Below are 25013 nucleotides of genomic sequence, written 5' to 3'. Positions count from 1 at the left end.
TGCTCTACAGGGTTTTCTTGGCTGGGGTCTTTACAGAAGTAGGTTGCCAGACCATTGTGCCAGACCACCTTCCATGGTGGCTCTGGGTAGGTTTGAACCACCAGACTTTCGGTTAGTATCAAAGCAAAACAGAAGAAAAAACCCACTGCTATCAAGTCAATTCCGACTCATGGCAACCCTATAGGACAGAGTAGAACTGCCCCACAGGGTTTCCAAGGAGCAGCTGGTGGATTTGAACTGCTAACTTTTTGGCCGGCAGCCGAATGCTTAACCACTGCACCACCAAGGCTCATTTAGGTTAGTTGTTGAGTACTAATCATTTCGGCCACCCTGAAACCTTAACTTCCTGTCAGACGCACTCTCATCTTCAAGTAAAGAGCTCTTTAAAGCTCACCTGACCATAGGCTTCTATGGCCATTTCAAAGGATGAACTATTTACACGTTGTCTGAGCAATCTACCACTGACTAGCCTGAACGCTGGCTCTTTTATCCTGGTTATCCTAGAACTGGACTCTGATCGTACTTTAGCTCCCTGGCTCCAGCTTGATGTCCATGGTAAAGTGTCTGGTTCTGAATCATCCTCACATATCAGACTTTCTGACTTATGTTCACGTGTGATCCCGGGCCGACTCCTTTGCACTCTCTGGTTACTGCAGTGCTTTTCTGGATGTTGTCCTGCCCTTGTCCTATGAATACCCGCCCCCCCAAAAAAAAACTCACTGCCATTGAGTTGATTTCAACTCACAGCGACCCTATAGGACAGAGTGGAACTGCCCCATAGGGTTTCCAAGCAGCACCTAGTGGGCTCTAACTGCTGACGTTTTGGTTAGCAGCCATAGCTTTTAACCACTATACCACCAGGGTTTCCATGCTATGAATAATGACTCTGTAAGAAAGACTTAATAAGTTGAGGCAAAACCCTTTAAAAACAAAAATGAAATACTCTCTTCCAGGAAACATTTTTAGACAGTTCTCAACTAACACTATTCTTTCTCTTCTCTGAATTTCTTCTCAAGTGTTATTTATAGAAATCATGCACTTATATGATCTTACAGTCTACTTATTGCATAAAACGTATGCCCTATCTTCCTTACTAAGCTATAGACTATTTAAGGAAGGAGTCCCCATCACATGAATCTACCGAGTTCTGAGATTCTATAAATGACCACATTAATTCTCTTTGTTATGTACAGTCTTAAATGTCAAGACTAGAAAATTCTAGTTCTAATGTTATATTCTACATAATGACAATCTGTACTTAATGACCACAGGCCTCCACTCCCACCCAGGACACATGATTTGGCAACAAAAGTTTAAATAAAACAAACCTAACGATACAAAAGTCAGGTATCACAAACTTAAGTGGCAGGGTGGGCTCAATCATTCATTATCCATGCTTCTGAATAAGGACAGGAGAATGCATGACCTGAGTATCTTTCAGGCAATCCTCCATAAAAACTGTCTTTCACATGACCTGACTTCAAGACTCGCTATAAAACTACACTGACCAAGACTGTGTGGTATCAGTGAAGGGACAAACAGATTAGTGGAACAGAACAGAGAACCCAGATACAGATCCACACAACTACAGTCAACTCATCTTTGACAAAGGAGAAAAGGTAAAAGGATGGTTTTTTTCAACAATTGCTGCTGGAATAACTGGCCATCCACATGCAAAAAAAAAGTCTGCAACTAATTTACATGCACTTTTTTTTTTTAGATCAAGTTCTTAGATAGGACATCAAAAACATATGACTTTAGAATTAATTTGTTTATATATTTCACAAAATATACATATATTCTGAGCTTACATATTTCACAGAAATTAACTCAAAATGGATCACAAACCTAAATCAAAATTATGCAACTTCTAGAAGATAACATCGGAGAAAAATAAGTGACCTTGGATTTGGTGATGACTTTATAGATACAATTCCAAAAGCAGGAGCCATAAAACAGAAAACTGATAAGCTGAATTTCATTACAATGAACAACTTCTGCTCTGCAAAAGTCACTGTTAAGAGAATGGAAAAAGACACAGACTGGGAGAAAACATTTACAAAACACGTATCTGATCAAAGACCTGTATCCAAGATATTAAAAAAAAAAAAACCTCTTAAAGCTCAACAATAAGAAACAGTCCAATTTAAAAATGGGCAAAAGATCTGAATAGACACCTCACCAAAGAAGATATATAGATAGTAGACAAACACATGAAAAAATGCTCAATATCATATATTGTTATTAATTGCCATCAAGTTGATTCTGACTCACGGGGACCAGAAATTGCAAATCAAAACAATAATGAGATACCACTGCACACCTGTTAAACGGCTAAATTACAAAACACTGACACCACCATATGCTGGTGAGGATGTGGAGCAAGGGGAGCCCTCCTTCACTGCTGGCCGGAATGCACCATGGTACGGCCACTGCGGAAGGCAGTCTGGCGGTTTCTCACAAAGCTAACACAGGCTTACCATTCATTCCAACAATTGTGCTCCTAAGGATTTACCAACTGAGATGAAAATATATGTCCACATAAAAACATGCACACAAATGTTTATAGCAGCTTTATTCACAATTGCCAGAAATTGGAAGCAACCAAGATTTCCTTCAACAGGTGAACAGATAAAACTAGGATGAACTATACCAAACCTGTTGTCATAGAGTATATTCCGACACAGAACTGCCCCTTTTGGCTGACAGCTGAGCTCTTAACCACTGTGCCACCACACAATATTATTCAGGGGCGAAAAGAAATGAGCTATCAAGCTACAAGAAAACATGAAGGCCCTGTAAATGCATACTGCTAAGGGAAAGAAGGCAGTCTAAAAAAGCTACACACTTTATGACTCCAACTCTAGGACATTCTGGAAAAGGCAGTTATGATCAATGAAAAGATCAGTGGTTGCCAAGGAGCCAGGAGAAGGAAGGGTGGAGAGATGGATAGGTAGAATACAGGGCACAGTGAAAATAATCTGTACAAGACTGAAATAGTGGCCATATGACAAACATTTGTCAAAACCCATAGTGTTGTACAATATAAAAAGTGAACCCTAATGTAAAATATGGACTTCAGTTAGTAATCATGTATCAATATTGGTTTATCAGTTGTAACAAATATACCACAGGAATGTAAAGTGTTAATAGAAACAATGACAAATGAAAATCCCTTATATTCAAAGGAGGGCCCTGGTGGCGCAGTGGTTAAAGCTACTGTGTGCTATGGCTGCTAACCAAAAGGTCAGCAGTTCCAATCTACCAGCCACTCCATGGAAACCCTATGGAGCAGTTCTACTCTGTCCTATAGGGTCACTATGAGTCAGAATCAACTCAACGGCAATGGGTTTGGATTTTGGTTTTTATATTTAAAGGGTTCTAACAAATTTTTTTAACAAATGTCTACCAGTAGTATAGTACCTCTAGCACATAGTATCCACTCAGTAATTTTCCGTTTAAAGAGGTTCTTACTATTATTACCCCATCTACAGAAAGGGAATCCACCAAGTGCTCCTTGGAAACTCTATGGGGCAGTTCTACTCTGTCCTATAGGGTCACTATAGGACAGAGTATAGGTCGCTATACTCTGTCCTACAGGGTCGCACTGGGTTACAGAAAGGGAACCAAAAGCTTAGATACGTTAAGTTCAAGGTTACACAACTTAATAGAGGAACTAGATTTGAATCCCGACAATCTGACCCCAGAGCCCTCACCTTTAACCACGACCCTATAAGACTCGAAAATGCCTTGAAAGATACATACCAAATGACTGAAGGTGTTTATTTCTGGGAATTGGACAGAGGAGGAATTCTACTTCCGATTTTTTAATTTCAGAATTTTTCAAAATTCTTACCATGTATATATCGTATTTCAAATAAAAAAGCAAAGATGTTTTTAAATTGGGGTATAATTTACATATAATTGGAATGTACAAATCTTAAATATACAGTTTGAGGAGTTTTGACAAATGCATGTACCTATATAACTCACATGCCTATCAAAATGTATCAAGAATAACTCCATTACACAGAAGAACTGGATGGTGCCCGGCTACAACCGATGACTGCCCTGACAGCGAACACAACAGAGAACCCCTGAGGGAGCAGGAGAGCAGTGGGATGCAAACACCAAATTCTCGGAAAAAGACCAGACTTAATGGCCTGACTGAGACTAGAAGGACCCCGGTGATCGTGGCCCACAGACCTTCCGTTAGCCCAAGACAGGAACCATTCCCAAAGCCAACTCTTCAGACAGGGATTGGACTGGACAATGAGATAGAAAATGATGCTGGTGAAGAGTGAGCTTCTTGGATCCAGTAGACACTTGAGACTATGCTGGCATCTTCTATCTGGAGTGGAGATGAGAGGGCAAAGGGGGTCAGAAGCTGGCAGAATGGACACGAAAAGAGGGAATGGAGGGAAGGAACAGGTTCTCTCAATAGAGGGAGAGCAATTAGGAGTATATAGCAAGGTGTATTAAATTTTTGTATGAGAGACTGACTTGATTTGTAAATTTTCACTTAAAGCACAAAAAAAATTTTTAAAATAGCTCCATTATCTCAGGAAGTTCTCTTTTCTTCGAAGTCAATTCCCACCCTGTTATCCCACAGACAACCACTGTTCTGACTCCTATTGTTAGATTAATTTTGTTATGTATTAAAAATTTACGTAAAGGGAAGCATACTATATGTACTTTTCTGTCTCCAGATTCTTTTGTTTAGTGTGTTTTTGAGATTCATCTATTTTGGTTCATGCAGCAGTAGTTTACTCCTTTGTGATGATGAACTGGATTTCACTGTATGAATGAATATACTACAGCTTATCTATCTACACACCTACTGACGAATACTAAGGCTTTCACTTCTCTTTGGGTAAACTCCTGAGGATCAAATTGTTGAGTCAAAGGGTAGGTATATCATTAACTTTATGAGAAACCAATTATTTTCCAAAATGGTTCTACTATTTTATATTCCTACAAACAATGTATAAGGGGTCCAGTTGCTTCCCATCTTTACCAACACTTGTTGTTATAATTTTTAATGTTAGCTATTCTAATATGTATGCAGTGATATCTCATTATAGTTTTAATTTGTATATCTCTAATGACTGATGAAGTTGAGCACCTTTTCGTATACTTTTTTGGCCACTTGTATTTTATGACTGCCTTTGTATAATGTCTTTCGAGATTCTGCCCTCTTAAAAAAAATGTATTGTCTTTTTTTGAGTTGTAGGAGTCCTTTATATAATCTGGATACAATTTGTCAGATATATATATATTACTATTACAGGTTCATGGACTGGAAACTTCCTATTATTAAGATGTCAATTATCCCCTAAGTAATCTAGAGATTCAACACAACCCCAATCAAAATCCCAGGAAGGTTTCTGAAGAAACTGACAAATTAACTCTAAAGTTTATATGGAAATGCAAAGGACCTAGAACAGTCAAAGCAAATATGAAAAAGATTAACAAAGTTGGAGAGTCTACACTATTTCCAACATTTAGTAAAAGTTACAGTAATCAAGATGGTATGCAAATCAATACTTAATGTGTTGGCCTTGATCCACTGACGCTCTCCAATTTTTATTTATGACCAGTTGAATATGTTCATGAGAATGCAAACACATCATCGCTAGAAAAATAATTTTAAATAACAATGTCCACAGCAACAACTGTGACAAAACCATCTTATTGAAACAACCAAACACGCTCTTTTAACAGTTTTGTAAAAAATGACCACATTATTTTTTTATAAGACACTTCATTTAATATATTTTACTTTTAAAGAATATTTTTATGAGGGTTAATAAAAAATTTTTTTTCATATGTGGGAGCCTTTTTAATGTTTAGATAAGCCCACTGATTTGTATAACGATATCATGTCAATTATATGGACATTCATGATGGGGACTCTTACATTCTGTTCCTTTTTAACAACTTTATTGAGGTGTAATAATTTCATCTAACATTAGTATGTAATTAAGTGATTTTTAGTAAAAACGTAAATCTGTGTAACCATCAGCACAATCCAATTTTACAATATTTCCATGATCCTATAAATTCCTATCTGCCAGTATGCCGTCTCTTCCAACACTTCCATCCCACCAGGCCTAGACAATCACTAATATGCAAAAAAAGAAAATGGTACAGTATTGGCGTAAGGATACACAAATAGACCAATGGTACAGAAAAAAGTCCGGAAGAGACTCAGTCAGTCAATTCTTGATAATGGCACTAAAACAATCCAACAGAGAAAGAAAAGCTCTTTCCAAAAAACGGTGCTGGAACATCTGGAGATCCATATGAGGGGAGGGGGATCTCAAACCCCCTACCTCACATCATATAAAAAAAAATGAAATTAGAAATGAATCACAGACCTAAACGTAAAGCCAACATAATAAGGCATCTAAAAGAAGGCATTAAGAGAATATCTTTGTTACCCTGGGGTAGATAAAAACTCCTTAAGATAGGACACAGAAAGAAAGCATTTACCATAAAAGAAAATACTGATAAATCAATTTTACTGATTTACCGAAATTTATTAAAAATGTTGATAAATAATAATTTAAAACTTCTGCATAAAAAAATCATTAGCTATTCTTTGCTTGGTTTTACTCTTTATCAGTATGCAAGTATATTTTTAAAAGTCTGCAGGAGGTACTGAAAGCAGATTTCAGCCAGGCTAACTGGCCACCTTTGCAACTCCACACAAAATAAATGCGTGAATTCCCTCTAGCACAGATACCAGAACCCTACCTGGCTTCTCATGGAAGTCTGGCGAGTACCACAACATCCTGGTACACCTTCTCTTGCCCAGATCAGATCGAACTGAACTTCCAGACATGGCCCTTAAAGCACTATTCGCGTTTCCCCAGTACCAGTCGAAGGGAGATGCTATATGCTCCCATAACACGGCATGCCGTGCTTAACCCCTTTCTGTTTGAATAAGCAACAGCATCTTCCCCACCTCACCGATATCTTATAGAAAATAACTTATTGTACACATTAAATAAGCAAACGAAGTAATTCCCACTTTTCTTAGTTGGAAGAACAAAAATTATTGGATCTATATTGCTGTGATTATACTCTATGTCTTTCTGCACTACCCTATTATCTCAGTTGTTTAATAAGTAAGGAATCGTATATAACACCAGAGGTCCTTGGGATCCTCCCATGTAAATCATATGTAATAGCAGAATTACACAGATCACATGCGGCACCTGAAGTAGCTCCAAGTAGCAGGATGCTTCCCTTTGCTTTGGGGTGTGGATACCCATACTAACGCACAGGATAAGTAAATTGCTCTTCTTTGTTTTCCTTTTAAAAAGACAAGTCATTAAAATGGATTAAGCTAGCAAAACATCAAAAACATGGGGAAAAATCACACAAAATACCAAAAGGGAATATATAATTTTGTACAGTACAAATCAAAACTTAATCAAATTTCCATTTTAGGAAACAGAGAGCGGAGGGAAAGAGTGTGCTGTCTCATTGGGGGAGAGCAATTATGAGTATATAGCAAGGTGTACATAAATTTTTGTATGAGAGACCAACTTGATTTGTAAACTTTCACTTAAAGCACAACAAAGAGACAAAAAATTCCCATTTTAAACATTTTTCTTCATAACCAATATTTATTTATATCACTCCATTTAGCTGAACTAAAGTTTATTAGAGACAGTTCTTAATTTTGCTAAAATGCCTTTTAGCAATACTGCAAAATAAAAAGATTGGGGGAAAAAGTTTTCCATGAATATTTTGAGAAAGAGGTAAGTGTAGTTAGATTTGATAGGCCATTTGTTTTCTGCATACCATCGTTTTGGAACTTGAACAAAAAATTAAGCTCAATAGCTCAAGTGAAAAACATCTCTGCTTTCAGTAAAACGTTTACCAGTTAATCTGAACCATAAAAACGGTTCTCAAAGTCAGCCTCAGCTGAAAGGAAAAGCTCTAGCTAGAGCATAATAGGAGGAGGAGGGAAGGGGTCTAATGCAAAGAGCCCACTAGTATGAGGGGACAGAGTCCCTGGGTAGCTCAAATGGCTAAGGGCTCAATTACTACCAGAACGGTTAGCAGTTTGAACCCACCCAGAGGTGTCTCAGAAGACAGACCTGGTGATCTGCTTCCAAAAGGTTACAGCCTTGAAAACCCTGTGGAGCAGTTCTACTCTGCACACATGGGATCACCACGAGTGAGATTCCACTCGGCGGTAGCTAACAACAGTGTGAGGGGCTTTACTGTCCTAGGTGCTTTAAATACACTAGCTCATTTAATCCTAACAACCCAAAATTTATTCCCACTTTAGATAAATGAAATAACTTGCCCAATCTAGAATCAGAACTCAGGTGTATTATACAGACTCCAAAGCCCCAATTCTTCACCATCAGGCTCTGCTATGGTATAACGAAAATAGAGAAGTCTCAGGCCTAGGGTGATCATCCCTCCCAGGTGGACTGCCCAGGGCAATTTCAGTTGATAGCTGCCCTTCCAGCACAATTACTAATAGTCCCCCCCGCCCCCTCCCCCGCCTTCCTGTCAGAAGTATCCATGTTCGAACAATAAATTATTCGGTTATCCTATATCCATGACAGAGAGCCCTGGTGGCACAGTGGTTAAGAGCTCAGCTGCTAACCAAAAGGTTGGCAGTTCAAATCCACCAGCCGCTCCTTGGAAACCCTATGGAGCAGTTCTACTCTGTCCTATGGGTCGCTATGAGTTGGAATCAACTCGACAGCAACGGGTTTGGTATCCACGACAAATCAGAGGTAAATAAATCACAAAATACTCTTTAACTACTCTAGCTGAACCCAAACTCTCCACTCAGACCATCAAATATTTACTAAGAGGCTACTACGTGGCAGATGTTAAGTTAAACACAACGAGGAAAAGACTTTGCCCTCAAGGAGCAGAGCCAGACAAAGACTTCTGCATGGAGCCCAGAAGCAACTTACTCAACCAAAAGGATCACTATAAAAGCACGGAAAGAGTCTGGCAATACAGCAAGCCTAACATTTACCTGGAAACCCTGGCGGCGTAGTGGTTAAGTGCTACGGCTGCTAACCAAGAGGTCAGCAGTTCAAATTTGCCAGGCGCTCCTTTGAAAGTCTATGGGGGCAGTTCTACTCTGTCCTATAGGGTCGCTATGGGTTGGAATTGACTCGACAGCAGTGGGTTTGGTTTTGCTTTTGGTAACTTTTTTTTTTTTTTTTTTGTACTTCTGTGTCTTAATGAAATTTGAATAGTATTCCCCAAAGTATAATGTGTTGCCAGGGACCAAAACAAACAAAATCAGTAACAATGCATTTGCTTTCTTTTAGCAAAGAATCATCTCAATTTCCTAGAAGAAAATCTTCACCTACATGGGGAACAAAAACGTCTTATCAGAATAATAAAAGAAATAGCCCTACTAGCACAACCATCTTAGGGAAGATCTACAGTACAGACCACAGAGCGAGCATTTGGTCAGACAAGTTTAGTCCATATTTATGAAGCATTTAGGGTCTAGATATTACTAAATCAAGATATCCAAAAAATAAGGCAGGCATGTATAGTGTTAGAACTTTCATTTGGTAAAGAGGAAAAAAAAAAAAAAGCTAGGCTATGTTAGAGATTCCTAGCATTGGGCTCTCTTTCAGAAGTCTTCTGGTGAAAAGCACCTAACCTGAGAAAAAAGTGCTCTGGTAAGGGATAAATTCTAAACCCAGAAAACCTTGAGCAACTCAGTTCCCTCCTTGGCCAAGGGATGATAACTTTAGCTTGATAGTCACTTGTGAAAAATAGGGATCCCACATAAAGTGTTGGGAAATTTTCATTTTCAGCCCCACTATAACCTTCTGTTATACATACAAGTGATAGTGACAGGCATTCTTGAGAAAATAAAGTAACAGACATCCTAAAACAGACAATATCCCAAAATTCACTTTTATATACAGTTTTCTTATACTAAAGATCTAGTTTTCACTTTGGCAGTGGACACACTAACTGGTGTGAGTGGTAACTGTGTAGAACTGTGTTCCCCACGGGAAGCCTGAGGATGGAAGCTGGGGTATTCGTCCCAGGGACAAACCATTTGTAAATAAGCAGAGCTGACCTGTACACCAAGCAGATCCTACTTTTCAAATTCTAGATGCTTCAGCTACTCAGACCTGTGATTCTATTAACCCCAAATATAATTATTCTCATTCTGTCCATTCCACAACCTATACAGTCCATCTGAACAAGGAGGGTATGTTTTTATCAGACTAAGTGCTCGACTGAACACTTGTTAATGTCAGACTCTTTCCTCTATTTAAGAAATCCAGGGCGGAAAACCTAAAGTCGGATTCCGAGTAATGGTCCACACCTTGATTTTGTTACATCAAATACTACCATAATAAGGAGGCTACATACGCACGTTCTACTGAGAACCATGTGCCAAACACCTGTGGGTACGTTTTATGTATGCATTAACCCACGTACTCCTCATATGAGGTTGATGCTATCTATCATTACCTGCAATTTACAACTTAACTGAGGTTAAGTAACTTGCCCAAAATCACAGTCAGAAATGGCAGAGCCAGGATTCAAATCTCAGAAGTCTGACACCAAAGCTCCACATTCTTACTCCAATACTGTCTGAAGGACCTCCAGCAAATCAGGGCCTCTGAGGGCATGAAAGCATGCCACTGGAGTATTTCGAGTATTTTATTCAACTGTTTATTTACATCAGTATGAACTCATAGATATTTTACACTTTCAGTTATAATCCACTACTACTTGGTTTCTCAAAGTGTTCCAGCTTTGGTCATCGGAAGCTCTTTCAACTGGATCCTGTGCTCCTTTGATACCCCCCATCGATGTGGGTTTTTTTTTCCCCTGGGTTTTGTTTGTTTGAGTACTTCTTTACTTTCTGCACCATAATATGCTCCAGGTTCATCTTGTATATTCTCTGCCCCAGTCCTAAAACCAGCCGTTTGTCTAAGGAGCCCTGGTTCCTTTTACTGGAGAATGGTATTAGAAGCCGAGATATGGGCATGAGTTGTACTCTGGACTGTTGCTTCTTTTAACCCTGTCAGCTGACAGAGCACAAAAATATATGTGAATTAAACTAAAAGTATCCCCTGAAGTCATCTTAAAACCATAGTTTAGCTGAACTAGTAAAAAAAAAAAAAAAGGTCTTAGAAAGGGCCACATAAACCAGAGACTCCATCAGCCTGAGACCAGAAGAACTAGATGGTCCCTGGCTACCACCACCTTCTGTCCTGACGGGGAACGCAACAGATGGAGTTGTTGGAGAAAAGTGGGATGCAGACCTCAAATTCCAGTAAAAAGATCAGACTTAATGGTCTGACCGAGACTGGAAGGACCCCAGAGGTCATGGCGCCCAAAACATCTGTTAGCCCAAAACTAAAACCATTCCAGAAGCCAACTCTTCAAAGATTAGACTGGATTATAAGACATAAAATGACACTGGTGAGGAATGTGCTTCTTAGCTCAAGTAGACATATGAGACTATGTGAGCAGTTCCTGTCTGGGGGCAAGATGAGAAGGCAGAGGGGGACATGAGCTGGTTGAATGAACACGGGGAATAGAGGGCGGAGAGAGGGAGTGCAGTTTCACATTGCGGGGAGAGCAACTACAGTTACATAAAAGTGTGTGTACAAGTTTTTGTATGAGAAACTGACTTGAATTGTAAACTTTCACTTAAAGCACAACAAAATAAATAAAGGTCTTGAGCATTATGCTCTCTTAAAAACTATCTATATGGGATTGAATAAACAAGAGCAACATGAAGGATTGGATAGGAACATTAGCCGGCAGTTGAGTTTATGTTAATGGGGGAGGAACAACTCAGAAAAGGAGGATGAGAATGGTCACACAACTTGAAGAATGTAATCAATGTCACTAAATGGTACATGTAGAAACTGTTCAATTGGCGTATGTTTTGCTGTGTATATTCTTAACAACAAAATTTTAAAAAGTCAGTATACTAATTAAACTACTTACATATCATATTTGTATTAAGATAAACATGAGTTCATGCTGTCTCCAACTCTAATCTATTAACACATGGATCATTCTAGCCTTTTCCCCTTGCTTATCTACAAATTCTCACTCCAACAGTGAGAAACCTGGTTCCCACCATCTGCTATCCATTCACTTAATTGTTCAATTGTAGTAAACATATACAGCAGTATCAGAATTGTTAACTTGTACCCCTGTGGGAAACAACTTTATCAATTCAAATATAGAGCTTATGTGCAGTTACTTTTGCCTTTAGTCTTGCCGACTCCACTCACGTCCAAAGTTACTTAGGTCGGCACCCTTCTCACCACCCCTTTCAGTGAGGTTGTTTCACACATTTAATCTGCATCCTTTCCTGGGATCCCTTGACCCCCTAAATAATTTTTTTTAAATCCGCATACATTAAGGTTCACTTTTTGTGTTGTAAAGTTCCATGAGGTGTGACAAATGCATAAAGTCACGCGTTTGCCATTACAGTATCACACAGAGTATACTTTAGTTTTACCAAGCAGTATTTTAACTGAATTAAACAATACCACAAACCTCCTTGGAAGCAGCATGGTAGGGTAGAAAGAGAAGCTTAAGTCAAGAGCTGTGAATTCAATGCCACTGACAAGCCACACATAGACTTTAACAGTATCAGCTATCCTCTCAGAGCCCCACTGCCTCACTGTAAAACAAGGGGGTTCAATTAGATGATTATAATATACAGCATTAATTAAAAGTATTAAACATTTACTACGTCAGGGATCATGCTAAGCACTTAAATGGATTATCTCACGTCTTTCTAACAACTCTATAAGGTAGATACTACTATCACCCCCATTTAAAAGATGGAATTAAGGCTTAGAGGTTAATTTGCACAAGGTCACCTACCCAAGGACTGGTGGAGCCAAGACTGTAGAGCAGGGCTGGCATACTATGGCCTTCGAGTCAAATCCAGGCCCCTGTCCATTTCTGTAAAGTCTGCAAGCTAAGAATGGTTTTTACATTTTTAAATGATTGGGGGAAAATAAAATCCAAAAAATAATATTTTACAAAATACTGAATTAAAATTTTAATGCCCACAAATAAAGTTTTACTGGAACACAGCCCCAGACATTCATTTATATATTGACTACAGCTGCTTTCACAGGACGATGGCACGAGTTGAGCAGATGCAAGAAAGATGGTGCAACCCGTTTGCCATCTGACCCTTTACAGAAAACACTTTCCTACCCCTGTTCTAAAGCCCGGTCTACTGACTAATACAGTCTAAGGACAATTTTAAAACAGCAAACTATTACTAACATTAGAACAATACCCTGGGCAGAAATATTTCAGGGTCTGAAATAAGTTTCACGTTGCAAAACACAACCTCTTTGAGTTATACGCTTAAATAGGAAGATGTTTCTATTACCAGCTACTGGTATTCATTATATATACGTAAAAGCTTAATAAACTTCCACTGAAAACACAACAAATCGTTATTTGAAAAAAAGTTAATACACCATCCTACTTATATGAAGAGACACCTGGAAGAGGCGAATGCATACACACAAGAACAGGTTAGTGATTACCAAGGGGTACAGCTTAAACGGTACTGAGTTTGTTTGGGGTAATGAAAAAATTTTGGAAAAAGTGGTGGTTGTACAACACTGTGAATGTAATTAAAATCACTGAATTGTACACTTAAAAATGGTTAAAATGGCTAATACTACGTAATACACATTTTACCACAATTTTTTTAAAAAGTTAGTGCATAATAGTTTATTGATGTATTTTCCCTGTCATATATTTAAAAAAAAAAAAAGATTTGAGATGATTTTCTACTCATAGTAAAAAAGTTCTGATCACAATCGTTAACAAACTATTTAGATTAAATTGATTAAGCTATCAAAATACAACTTATGGTGGCAACTAACACTTGTTGAGAGCACCATGTGCCAGCATTTTATACATACTGATTTATTTCTCACAATAAATCTATTCATTTATGAAGTGGGGACTATTATTAGCCTCACTTAACAAATGAAGAAACTGCGGCTTAAATAACTTCCCGTAGAGCTAAAATTCAAACCCAGGTCATCTGGCTCTAGGATCTAGAAGGAGTTCTATCACACTGCAGTGCCATTAGATTACACTGCTTCTGTTCAAAAAAACAAAAGAGTTACTGTCAATTCATTAAAAAAAAAAAACAAAAACTAAGTACTAGTAATTTGCATCAGCACCTCAAGAGAAACATGCAGGTGTATACTTCTGTTACGGCACTTAGTTTGCATAATTGTGTTTATCTTTGCAAAGCCCCTCTGTACTTTCCACACATACATATGCTATTGGATTAATTCACTTACATGCTCCACAGTCCCTTGAGGATGGCAGATGCTCAACAAATGGCTGTTGAGAGGATCAAAAAGCATTCACTAGATATTCAGTAAATATTTATTGAGTAAATGAATAGAATAAAAAGTTTCATAAACCATGAGGCACAAGTATTGTTAAATGGTATGCTGACTAGAAATGAACTAGGGCTAGTTCCCAGGTTTACTGTTGCTGTTAGCTGCCATCGAGTCAGCCTAAAATGCTGCCCACTCAGGCAGTATACCCATGATCCACTGCACATCAACCACTGTGATCCATAGGGTTTTCACTGGCTGATTTCCAGAAGCAGATTACCAGGCCTTTCTTCCTAGTCTTAGTCTGGAAGCGCCACTGAAACCTGTTCAGCATCATGTTGTTGTTGTTCTTAGTTGTCCTCGAGTCAACTCCAACTCATGGTTAGATCACATGTGCAGAGCAGAACTGCCCCCTGGGGTTTTCAAGGCTGTGACCTTTTAGAAGCGGATCACCAGGCCTATCTTCCAAGATGCCGCTGGGTGGGTTCAAACTGCTAACACTTCAGCTAGCAGTCAAGTGCTTAACATCTCCTCCATGCTGGGACACCTGTTTAACATCACAGTGATACACGAGTGTCCACTGACAGATGCGTGATGGCTGCACATGAGATACACTGCCCAGGAACTGAACCCGGGTCTCCCACGTGAAAGGCGAGAATTCCACCACTGAACCACCATTGCTCCCACAGTCCCTAGTTCAGTAATCCTTACATGGCATCTGGTATGTCCTTAAACCTAAACCACCTTCTGGGCTACTATGTTTCGGGAATAAGCCACTAGTTATTTAAGCCCCGTCAAGCAATACTCATCTTTCAAGCTAGTTTTAACTTTCCAGGATTATTATCTGTGCTTTTCCTAATTCAATACAATTCCATCATAGTCCCTCCCTCTCAGACGTTATCATTCCATTTGGAGTCAAATTGCTTTTTTATCTTTGTACAAAAGCCTCAGCATTACCTTCTACATTTTAACCGCCGTTTTCTGGAAACTTTCCCCCTTTTTAATTTGTTCTTTGAGGTGCAATAATTGAAATCCATTTAACAGTCTAAGATTGACTATACTGTAGGCTCGTACCAAGATAATCCAGTCCATTTTTAAACTTTCTCATATCCTTCTTGTTGGTCTTTGGAAAAACACTCAGGCAACGTTCTCAGAATTAAATTGATCATTTGCCCTCGTACCCTTTTTACCCTATTGATGCTCACTAGCCATTTTTGTGTTCATGCACACACTTTACTACAAACTTCTCATCCAGAAAAGCTGTCACACACCAACAAATTAAAACATCCGTTTGTTGTTGAGTCAATTCCGACTCAAGGCGACTCCATGTGTTAGAGTAATTGTTACCTGAGCCAACTGCCAGGCCGTTCTTCTGCAGTGGCGCTAGGAAGGTTCAAATCGCCATCCTTGAGGTTAGTAGTTGAGCACAAACCGTTTCTGCCAGCTAGGGAACTATATGCAAACCAGAGGTACCTTATTTGCCCTTTTACAAGAAATAATAGTCTTAGTACCATTCCCAAAAGTATACTCTATACGTGAATATCCTGAGAAAGCATTTGTCCATATACGTGGTTCCTTTTTATTGTCATTAAGTTGTTGTTAGGTGAGATCCAGTCGGCTCTGACTCATAGTGACTCTATGCACAACAGAACAAAACACAGCCTGGTCCTGAGCCATCCTCACAATCGTTACTATATTTGAATCCACTGTTGCAGCCACTATGATAATCCACCTCATTGAGGGTCCTCCTCTTTTTCACTGACCCTCTATTTTACCAAGCATGATACGCTTCTCCAGGGACTGGTTCCCCTGATAACGCTTTCAAAGTATGTGGGAGGAAGTCTCGCCATCCTCACCACTAGAGAGCATTCTGGCTGTACTTCCTCCAAGACAGGTTTGTTTGTTCTTCTAGCACTTCATGGTATATTCAATATTCCTTGCCAACACCATAACTGAAAAGTATCAATTCTTTGGTTTTCCTTATTCATTGTCCAGCTTTCACACACATAGGAGGCAACTGAAAATATCATGGCTTGGGTCAGGCACACCTTAGTTCTCAAAACATGACATCTTTGCTTTTGAACACTTTTTAAAGAGGTCTTTTCCAGATTTGCCCAATGCAGTATGTCATCTGATTTCTTGAATGCTGCTTCCGTGGGCACGGATTGGATTGTGGATCCAAGTAAAATGAAATCTTTGACAACTTCAATATTTTCTCCATTTATCATCATATTGTTTACTGATCCATTTGTGAGGATTTTTGTTTTCTTTACAGTGAGGTATAATCCATTCTGAATGCTAATCTTTGATTTCATCAGTTAGTGCTTCAAGTTGTCTTCACTTTCAGCACAAGCAAGGTCGTGTCATCTGTATATTACAGGTTGTTAATGAGTCTTCCTACAACCTTGAAGCCACGTTCTTCTTCATATAGTCCAGCTTCTCAGATTATTTGCTCAACATACAGACTGAATATGGTGAAAGGATACAAGCCTGAGGCACACCTTTCCTGACTTTAAACCACAAAGTATCCAATTGTTCTGTTCAAACAACTGCCACTTGGTCTATGTACCAGTTCCTCATGAGCACAATTAAGTGACTAACTTACCCAACAAACAGCACAGCTGGGATTCAAACCGAAGTATTTTAAAGTTCCAAACCAATGTCTTCCTACTATACTACATTTCTCCTTAGCTAAATCACCAACTGCTCTTCATATAAGCCATGGTCATGTTCTTGTGAATATGAATTTAAGAGTTAATAATCCTACTTCTTGTTATGGAAGCCACTGGTAGGAAATAACTTAGCTATGTGTCCAGGTCTCTTCATGACAGGAGTTCTTAAAATACGGTCCATGGCGAAAGAAATTTACATCTTTATTCTAAGTAATCTATTATTGAAATTTAATATTTCCTTCAATTCTGAATGCAGGCAACAAACCACAGTAATATTAGCAAGATAATCACTAGATCTTGTTATTTAATTCAATAATAAAAATCAAATTTCTTACATCAGAAATTTATTTTTTATATGTTAAGTGTATTTTATACATTAAAAAACTACATCCTGAGAAGGGATTCACCGGCTTTACAATTCAAGAACCCCAACCCCAAAGACCATCATCACACAGGCTGTGTGTCAGTCTTTGGCAGTGAAAGGGTTTATAAAGGCATGTGACACAGTTTATCAATTTTCCTCTAGTTCCTTAAAAAATATGGGTAGCATTTAGTCTCAGTGATTACTTTCTATCTGATTTGTCAACTACATTTGCTGTTACTGATTTTCTACTTCTGATACAACACCTAAGGAAATCTCCCCTACGCGCTTCTCGTTAAACACGCAGTTATTAAGCTTCTTTTCAGTCAACTTTCCAACCTTAAGTAAACCCACACTATCATGATCAGCTACTGAATCCAATGTTACTATAACTGAATTTTTGACATAACATAGGGAAAGAATCTTGTAAGTATCTTTTACAAACTATTCCTCAGAATATTTCCAGGAAGGCTGAAGGACTTTAGAAAGCAATGCATCCTGTCATTTGTGGGCTTCTCTGGGTTTCAATTTTCTCATTTGTAAAATGGCACTATCTACCACAGATGGTTTTGTGAGAATTAAAATGATAACATATAAAATGCCTAACATAGATACTGGCTCATAAGAGATGCTTAACAAATGTCCTCACCTACGCCCTTCCCATTCTGTTGTTACATGCTAAGAAAACCAACAAACCAAACCCAATGCCATCAAGTCAATTCTGACTCATGGCGACCCCGTGTGTTAAAGAGTAGAACTGCTCCACAGGGTTTGCTTGGCTGTGGTATTTATGGAAGGAGACCTCCAGGCCTTTCTTCTGCAGCACTGCTGGGCATTTAGAACCACCAACTTTTAGATTAGTAGTAGATTAGTGTGCCACCCAGGGAGCCTAGTACATCAAAATTCTTACAGGGTTACTTTGAGTCGGGACTGACTCAACAGCAGCGGGTTTTTGGGTTTTTTAATTAAGATCCAACTATAAAATCTGTCATAACTTCACTTATTTAACTACACGAGCATTTTCTACTAACCCTATCCAATATCTGACCACTCTAAAATCCACTGCGCCCTAACATTTACCTTTTGTATGAACTTGGGTGTTGACATGTTAAATCGCCAAGCAGCTTACTGTGAGCAGAACAGGTGTCTATCACTCCTTTTCTAGTTGTGTCTGCACAAGTAACTAGAAGTCAAAAGCTGTTATATCTTCCCTCAGGACTTTGGCAAACTTTCATTAAGTGATCTAACACCACAGCAGTTTATGGTCTGCTGTTTAGCCTTAATCACATTTCCACCTTGATGTAGTCCAATGTTATCAGTCATAAACTTTCCTAGCTACATTTGTACTCTTTACGGTCATCTTCTATCAAAACATAAGGCTTTTCTAAGCCTGTTTTAGATTCTTTTGAAACAAAACGTCGGGAAAAATAATACAGTAAACTGAAATAGTGGAATTGAATCCCTTAAAGAATGTAATTTATTTTAGAACCTACTAAGTAGTATGGTGGCATAGTGGTTAAGAGCTATGGCTGCTAACCAAAAGGTTGGCAGTTCGAATCCACCAGGCACTCCTTGGACACGCTATGAAGTAGTTCTGCTCCTCTCCTTTACGGTCGCTATGAGTTGGAATCAACTTGAAGGCAACAGGAACAGGAAAGTAAACAGTGTATTCTACTTTTACTACATATAATTTCAAATTGTTTTATAGGTTAAAAAAAGGCATGAGAATTTCAAGAACAAAATGCCAAGTGTCATGGAATATTATTCAGCGATGAAAAAAAATGAAGCACTGATACATGTTACAACATGATTGAACCTTGAAAAGATCGTTAAGCAGAAGAAATCAGTCACAAAAGGACATGTATTGTATGATCCCATTTATCTGAAACTTCCAAAATAGGCAACTACAGAGACAGAAAGCAGATTAGTGTTTGAAGAGTAGGGAGTAGAATGGTGACAACTAATGGTCATGGGAATTTCTTTTCGAGGTGATAGCTTAGCTGCACAACTGTAATGTATACGTTAAAACTTTAAAAGGCTGAATTTTTGATGGATGAATTATAAATCTCAATCACTCTCAATAAAGCTCTTACTTAAAAAAAAAAGGCCAAGACCAGTAAGCCACAATGAAAATTTCCTTGAGAAACAAAGTCATGAAAGTCACTCATTGGAATAGAAAGCTGGTTACACGTGATGTCAGCGAGGTCAATCTCCATTCCTACCAAGTAATGAACATGTAACTGGCAACAGTGTGTGAATCAACGAAGAATTCGGGGAAGAGTTGGCTGTTACAATAGTATTGTGAGTGCCTTCTTAGGCTCTATCACTCCTAAACTGTAGGGGGCTTCCACCCTCAGTGATTACGGAAGTAGTAGTTTTCAACAGCAAGCTCGAGAAGGAATGTCAAAATAGGATGACACTTGCCGAGACGCCCTGTAAAAGCCCAAAAAAACCAGAGAGAGGTGTCACCTACACACTCCTAAATCGTGCACGTCTTAGGCTGCCCCAACTAAACAGTATCACCAACCAACAGCGTGCACAATTCCCAACTTGCTCCTCGTAAATTGACGCTAAACAGTACAGAGCTCTCAGATCACATTTGTTTCAAATGACAGGTATAACTCTCACCCAGTTCCCACAAGAGTCCAACCAGCCCCCGCCCTGCCCCACCCCACCCCCAACCCCACACACGTGTTAGCCCGACACCGCCCCACCGGGTCCCACGTGCACCTGGTCTAACACACTCCCCACGTGTGGGCGCCCCACGGGCTTCCTCGGGTAGCTCAGGTCACCGCGTGACCCCCCGGGTCTCTAGAGGTAGGAGAAGGGAAGGGCAAGGCCCAGGTCCCCGAGGTCCCAACCCTGCGGGGAGCGTCCACACCCATCCTCCCTACTAACCCCAACAAATCCAAGGGCTGGGGGCGACGGCCCCTTTAAGACGCGGCCCAGTCGTCGCCCACAGCGAGGGGCGCAACGGGGCCTACGGCCCCCCCCTCCGTTCGCCCGCCCACGTCTAGTCGCCTCACCTCGGGCCGCCGGGCCCCGCCGCCGCGGCGGCGGCGGAGGGGGGGCGGGGTGCGGGCGGGGTCCGGAGAGGGGGGTCGCCCCGCCGACGGTGGAGCCTCGGCTCGCTCGCAGAGGCCGTGGGACGGTGACTGCGTTGGGCGTGGACGCTCCTAGCTCGCTCCCTCGGCGGCTCCTGGGACCCCAAGATGGCGGCGGCGCTGAGGCGGCTGCGGGCGCTGGGCCGGCGGCGGCGGCGGCCACTTTCACTCACTGAGAGGAGCGGAGCAGGGACACGGGGAGCCATGGCGGGGGGGAGGAGAGGCGCCATAGCCAGGCCAGAACAATCGAGCAGTTACTCGGCCGGCTTACTCCCGCCCCGCCCACGCTCGCTGCTCGCCGCCCAGTCGGTGGACACCCGCAGTGTCGCTGCCGTCCACCTCGTGCAACCCGCACCCCACCGCTGCCGCCTGACGCCCCGCGCGGACCGGGGTTCGGGGGGAGACCCTGATCCATGCTATCCGAGTACAGATTGGTCGGGGCTGGGACTGGCGAAGATTGCCGAAAGGCGGCGGGGAGGAGGAGGAGGATGTCATCGCTAGAGTGAGCAAGCAGATCTCGCGGGAGCAGATGTCGCGAGAGTTCCGCAGGCCTGCAACTGCCGAATAAAGGTTACTTTTCCCGGATGTAACGTCAATCGAAACGGCCCGTAATCCTTAGGATGTTTGCTCCCGGAGGGAGAAGGGACGAGGGTGTTTTGATTCGTTTGTTAGGGACTACCGAACACTGATAAGATCACGTGAGAGGACGGATAGGCTGAGAGCTGGTATTTTATTCCCCGGTTTCTGACCCCTTTGAACGGGGCTGTAGATTTGCGGACAAGTGCCTGTTGGGTAGAACCAAGCGAAGCCAAGCCTGTTGCCATCCAGTTGACTCTGACTCCTACCGATCCTAGAGGACTGCATAGGACTGCCCAACTGGGATTCCAGGGAGTGCCTGGTGGATTCGAACTGTGGACCTTTTGGTTAGCAGAGCTCTTAACCACTACAGCAGCAGGGTTTCCTATGTAGAGCCAATCCTACACATTAGTTGAGGTCTTTAAGGCTCCAGGACCATAATTGGGATGGTGTGACATAGTTATGCAAAATCTGTATAGGAGTGCCTTAGGATTTAAGGATTTGGGAGCACGCTCCAAAAAACCTAAACCAAATCCGTTGCTGTCAAGTTGATTCCGACTCATAGTGACCTTACAGAATAGAATAGAACTGCCCCATAGGGTTTCCTAGGAGCAGCTGGTGGATTTGAACTGCAGCCCTTTTGGTTAGTAGCAGAGCTCTTAACCATTTTGCCACCAACGCTTCACTGGTTATAGGAAATGTCACCCTAGTTTCACACACACCCAGGGAACCTCTCTGAAAAGGGAATAATTTTCCTGTCTATCCTGACTGGTTAGTGAGTCCACTGCTATCCACATTTATGAAGATTAACCAAACACCACCTGTGGTGAGAAGTACCTAGTGTAAAACCTGGCTGTAGATAAGGATTGGAACTTCCCAAAAGTTAACTGATTACCAGTTCCTCGTGTCTCAGCCTTTAATGCATTTCAATCTGGTCCATAGCTCTTAAATAGAAAAGAATTTGCTACGGTCGTCAAGTGGCTTTCCTGTCCTAAATTTACTGGACTTTTAAAAATTAATTTTGCTTAAGCACAAAACATTATGGTATAGTATGATGACGTAAAAGCTGAACAGAAGATTTCAAGGGGAGCTGGAGGAGACCAAGTATTACATGTATATACATATTATATGTACATATGTGTAAGTAAACTATATATATGTACTATACTGTACATTTGTATGCATGTGGAGTATTATAACGAAGTGCTTGCTGAAAGTGAACAGGACTTGCAGCACTTACTGATGAAGATAAAAAATACGGATTGCACCTTAGCATAAAACAGTATAAAGAAAACAAAATTCTCACAACTGAATAAGCAACCTCATGATAAACAAAAAACAAATTGAATATGTTGACCTTGGGTTCACCAGCCATTATGGCTGCATGCATCCAGAAAACCCTTTATCCTGACTCAGGGACTTGGAAAGTTCAGCCTCTACAACTGCTTGAGCCATTTCCTTGATATGAATATCTCTCTGTATATTTATATGCTTCACTGGTTTTGCTTCTCTAGAGAACCAAGCCTAAGACATTTGGTACCAAGAGTGGTTCTAGGGAAACAAAATTGTAAGGATGAGGTTTCCAAATTGGTTCTGAAGTCTAGTTAGTCTTAAAGGTGTTGATGACTCTGCTTTGAGTAATAAAGAAGGCACTGCTGATCCATGATGTGACGTAGCTATTCAGATACGCAAAATATCACCACCAGTAGATAAGGCATTGGTGAAAGGTGAGGCTCTGGTTTATTGCCATGTGTGATACCTTTATGCAATTTTGTCAGAATGAGAAGTATAAGGAAGCTGGTTGGTTGGTCCTACTATCGCTAGACAAACAGGTGAGAGAAAGAGAGTCACTCAGGGCTTCAGAGTCAAAGCTGAAGTGCCACATAAACAACCTCAAAGTGTCCAATTCTGCTTTGAAAGAAACCCTCAGTTCTTGTAGTAACAGAGCTAATATTCCTGAAAAACAAACCCAAAGTCTTATTGTAAGAGTGGCTGATTTATAACGCCAACTCAATGGCCAACCTTGAGAGGTGTCTGAAGTTAAAATGAGTACATTGATTGGGAAGAAATCCCTGAAGCTTGGGATGGGGGTCTTTAGGCAGATAATCAGGAAGCTAGAGACATTGAGCCCCTAAATTCTGTTGAATCACCCCCACCAACACAACCAGCCTGGTCACTCATATCTGAAGAGATTACTCCATGTTTGTCTGCCAAATCACCCTGCCCAGTAAATCCATGAGCCTCTCCACTGCCATCTAATGAGATTAGCCCAGCTGCCCCTAAAGAGCCCTTGTCTGAGTCATTGCCTGGGGCATCACTTGAGGCAGATACTTTATAAGACAATGCTGAGTGTTCTCAAAACTGTTCCCCACCATCCATTTCGGCTTCTAGACCTATAACTAGACTTAAGTCCCAGCAAGCCTCAAAAGGTCAAGTACAAAATGTGACCCAGGAGGAGGTATGCTACAGTCCAAAAGAAGTGCTTGACTTTTCTAATAGGTACAGACAGAAACCTGGGAAATATGTGCAGGAATGGCTACTAAGGGCATGGGATAATGGTACAAGGAATATTTGGTTGGGTTCCTGAAGCATGCATTACATGGTGGCCTACACTAAATCAAGTTGAAGTACTAGAGTTGCCTCTGTGTACTATAGAAGAAGGTATTCAAAGGCTTAGGGAAACTGGCGTGCTAGAATGGATTTATCAGGTTAGACCCACAGACCCACACGTGGAATGCCCAGAGGACACATGATTTACCACAATGGTGAGGAACAAATTTGTGAAAGGAGCCCCAGCATCCTTGAAGACTGCTGTGATTGCTATTTTATATAAATCAGATTTGACAGTGGGAACTGCTCTAACTGAATTAAGACGCCTAATTACAATGGGGCTAATTGGACCCCATGGTAGTAGAGGCCAAATGGCCGCACTCAATTGACAAAGACAAGGTAGGTGTGGTTAAATAATGAACAGCAGAGTCAAAGCAGTAATCAGAATAATCTCACTCATACGGATTTATGGCATTGGGTGTGTAGTCACAGTGTCCCTAGGAGTGAAATAGATAGCCAATCTACTAAATATTTACCTGGTCTTTACAAATGGATGAATTCTAGGTCAGGTGAACAGCAGTTGTGATGGTTAAGATTGTGTGTCAACATGGCTGGGCCATGATTCTGAGTGTTTTGGCAGTCGTATAATGTTGTGATCAAGTCCCTGTTGAAATTTGATATGTGGTCATTGCCATGATGTAATCTGCAGAGTGATACCAGCGGGGGTGGGGCCTATGGCGGTTTACCACCCACTCAGCCTTCATCTCTCCACCTTCTGCTGCCTACTTCCTTCCTGCTTGCCTTGCCAAGGTTGTTGGATTGTTCTGGATCCAGCAATTGTCTCTTGTCTGACCTCCAGTTCTTGGGACTTGAGTTGGCAGCTTACCTGTCCATCTTGGGATTCATCGATCTTCACAGCCTGCGAGCAAGGGTCTTGCTCCCCAACATACCGATCTTAGGTTCACCTGCCCTTGCAGCTACGTGAATCAGGAGAAACCTTGTGGCCTTGCTTGCTGACCTTGGGATTCCACAACCTTCACAGCCTGTGAGCGGGAGCCCTGCTCTCTGACCTGATGATCTTGGGTTCACCAGGTTCTGTGGGCTCCGTGAATTCGGAAAGCCCTCTGTTCTGGGATGTTCCAACTTCTACAATTACATGAGCTTTTTTGTTTGTTTGTTTCCTTGATATAAACCTCCCTCTCTCTCTCTATATATATATTTATACACTTTGCTGGGTTTTCTTGTCTAGAGAACCCAGCCTAAGACAGCAGTCTAACTCAAATTGCCAGAATAGAGAGTCGCAGTCCCTTAATTGATTCCCAGACATGGATGGGTTTAAAGACCCACAACCCCTTGAATGAAGGGGAGG

General features: G+C 40.9%; 1 protein-coding gene across 3 annotated transcripts in view; it reads right to left on the bottom strand.

Moving 5' to 3' along the window:
- Positions 1-20513, bottom strand: part of INO80 (INO80 complex ATPase subunit) — a 134350-nt gene extending 113837 nt beyond the window's left edge. The window contains exon 1 of one of the 3 annotated variants that reach the window (XM_010598353.3): positions 20441-20513. The gene's annotated coding sequence lies outside the window, so the exon portion shown is untranslated. Of the gene's footprint in view, positions 1-12882; positions 20061-20440 lie in introns of those variants that run through there. The other 2 variants (XM_003418664.4, XM_023558669.2) reach the window with 2 other exon arrangements.
- Between the last annotated feature and the right edge of the window lie 4500 nt (positions 20514-25013).

The sequence above is a fragment of the Loxodonta africana genome, chromosome 10 (assembly GCF_030014295.1).
Source record: "Loxodonta africana isolate mLoxAfr1 chromosome 10, mLoxAfr1.hap2, whole genome shotgun sequence".
Taxonomy (NCBI): domain Eukaryota; kingdom Metazoa; phylum Chordata; class Mammalia; order Proboscidea; family Elephantidae; genus Loxodonta; species Loxodonta africana.
This window is presented reverse-complemented; position numbering and strand designations above follow the sequence as displayed.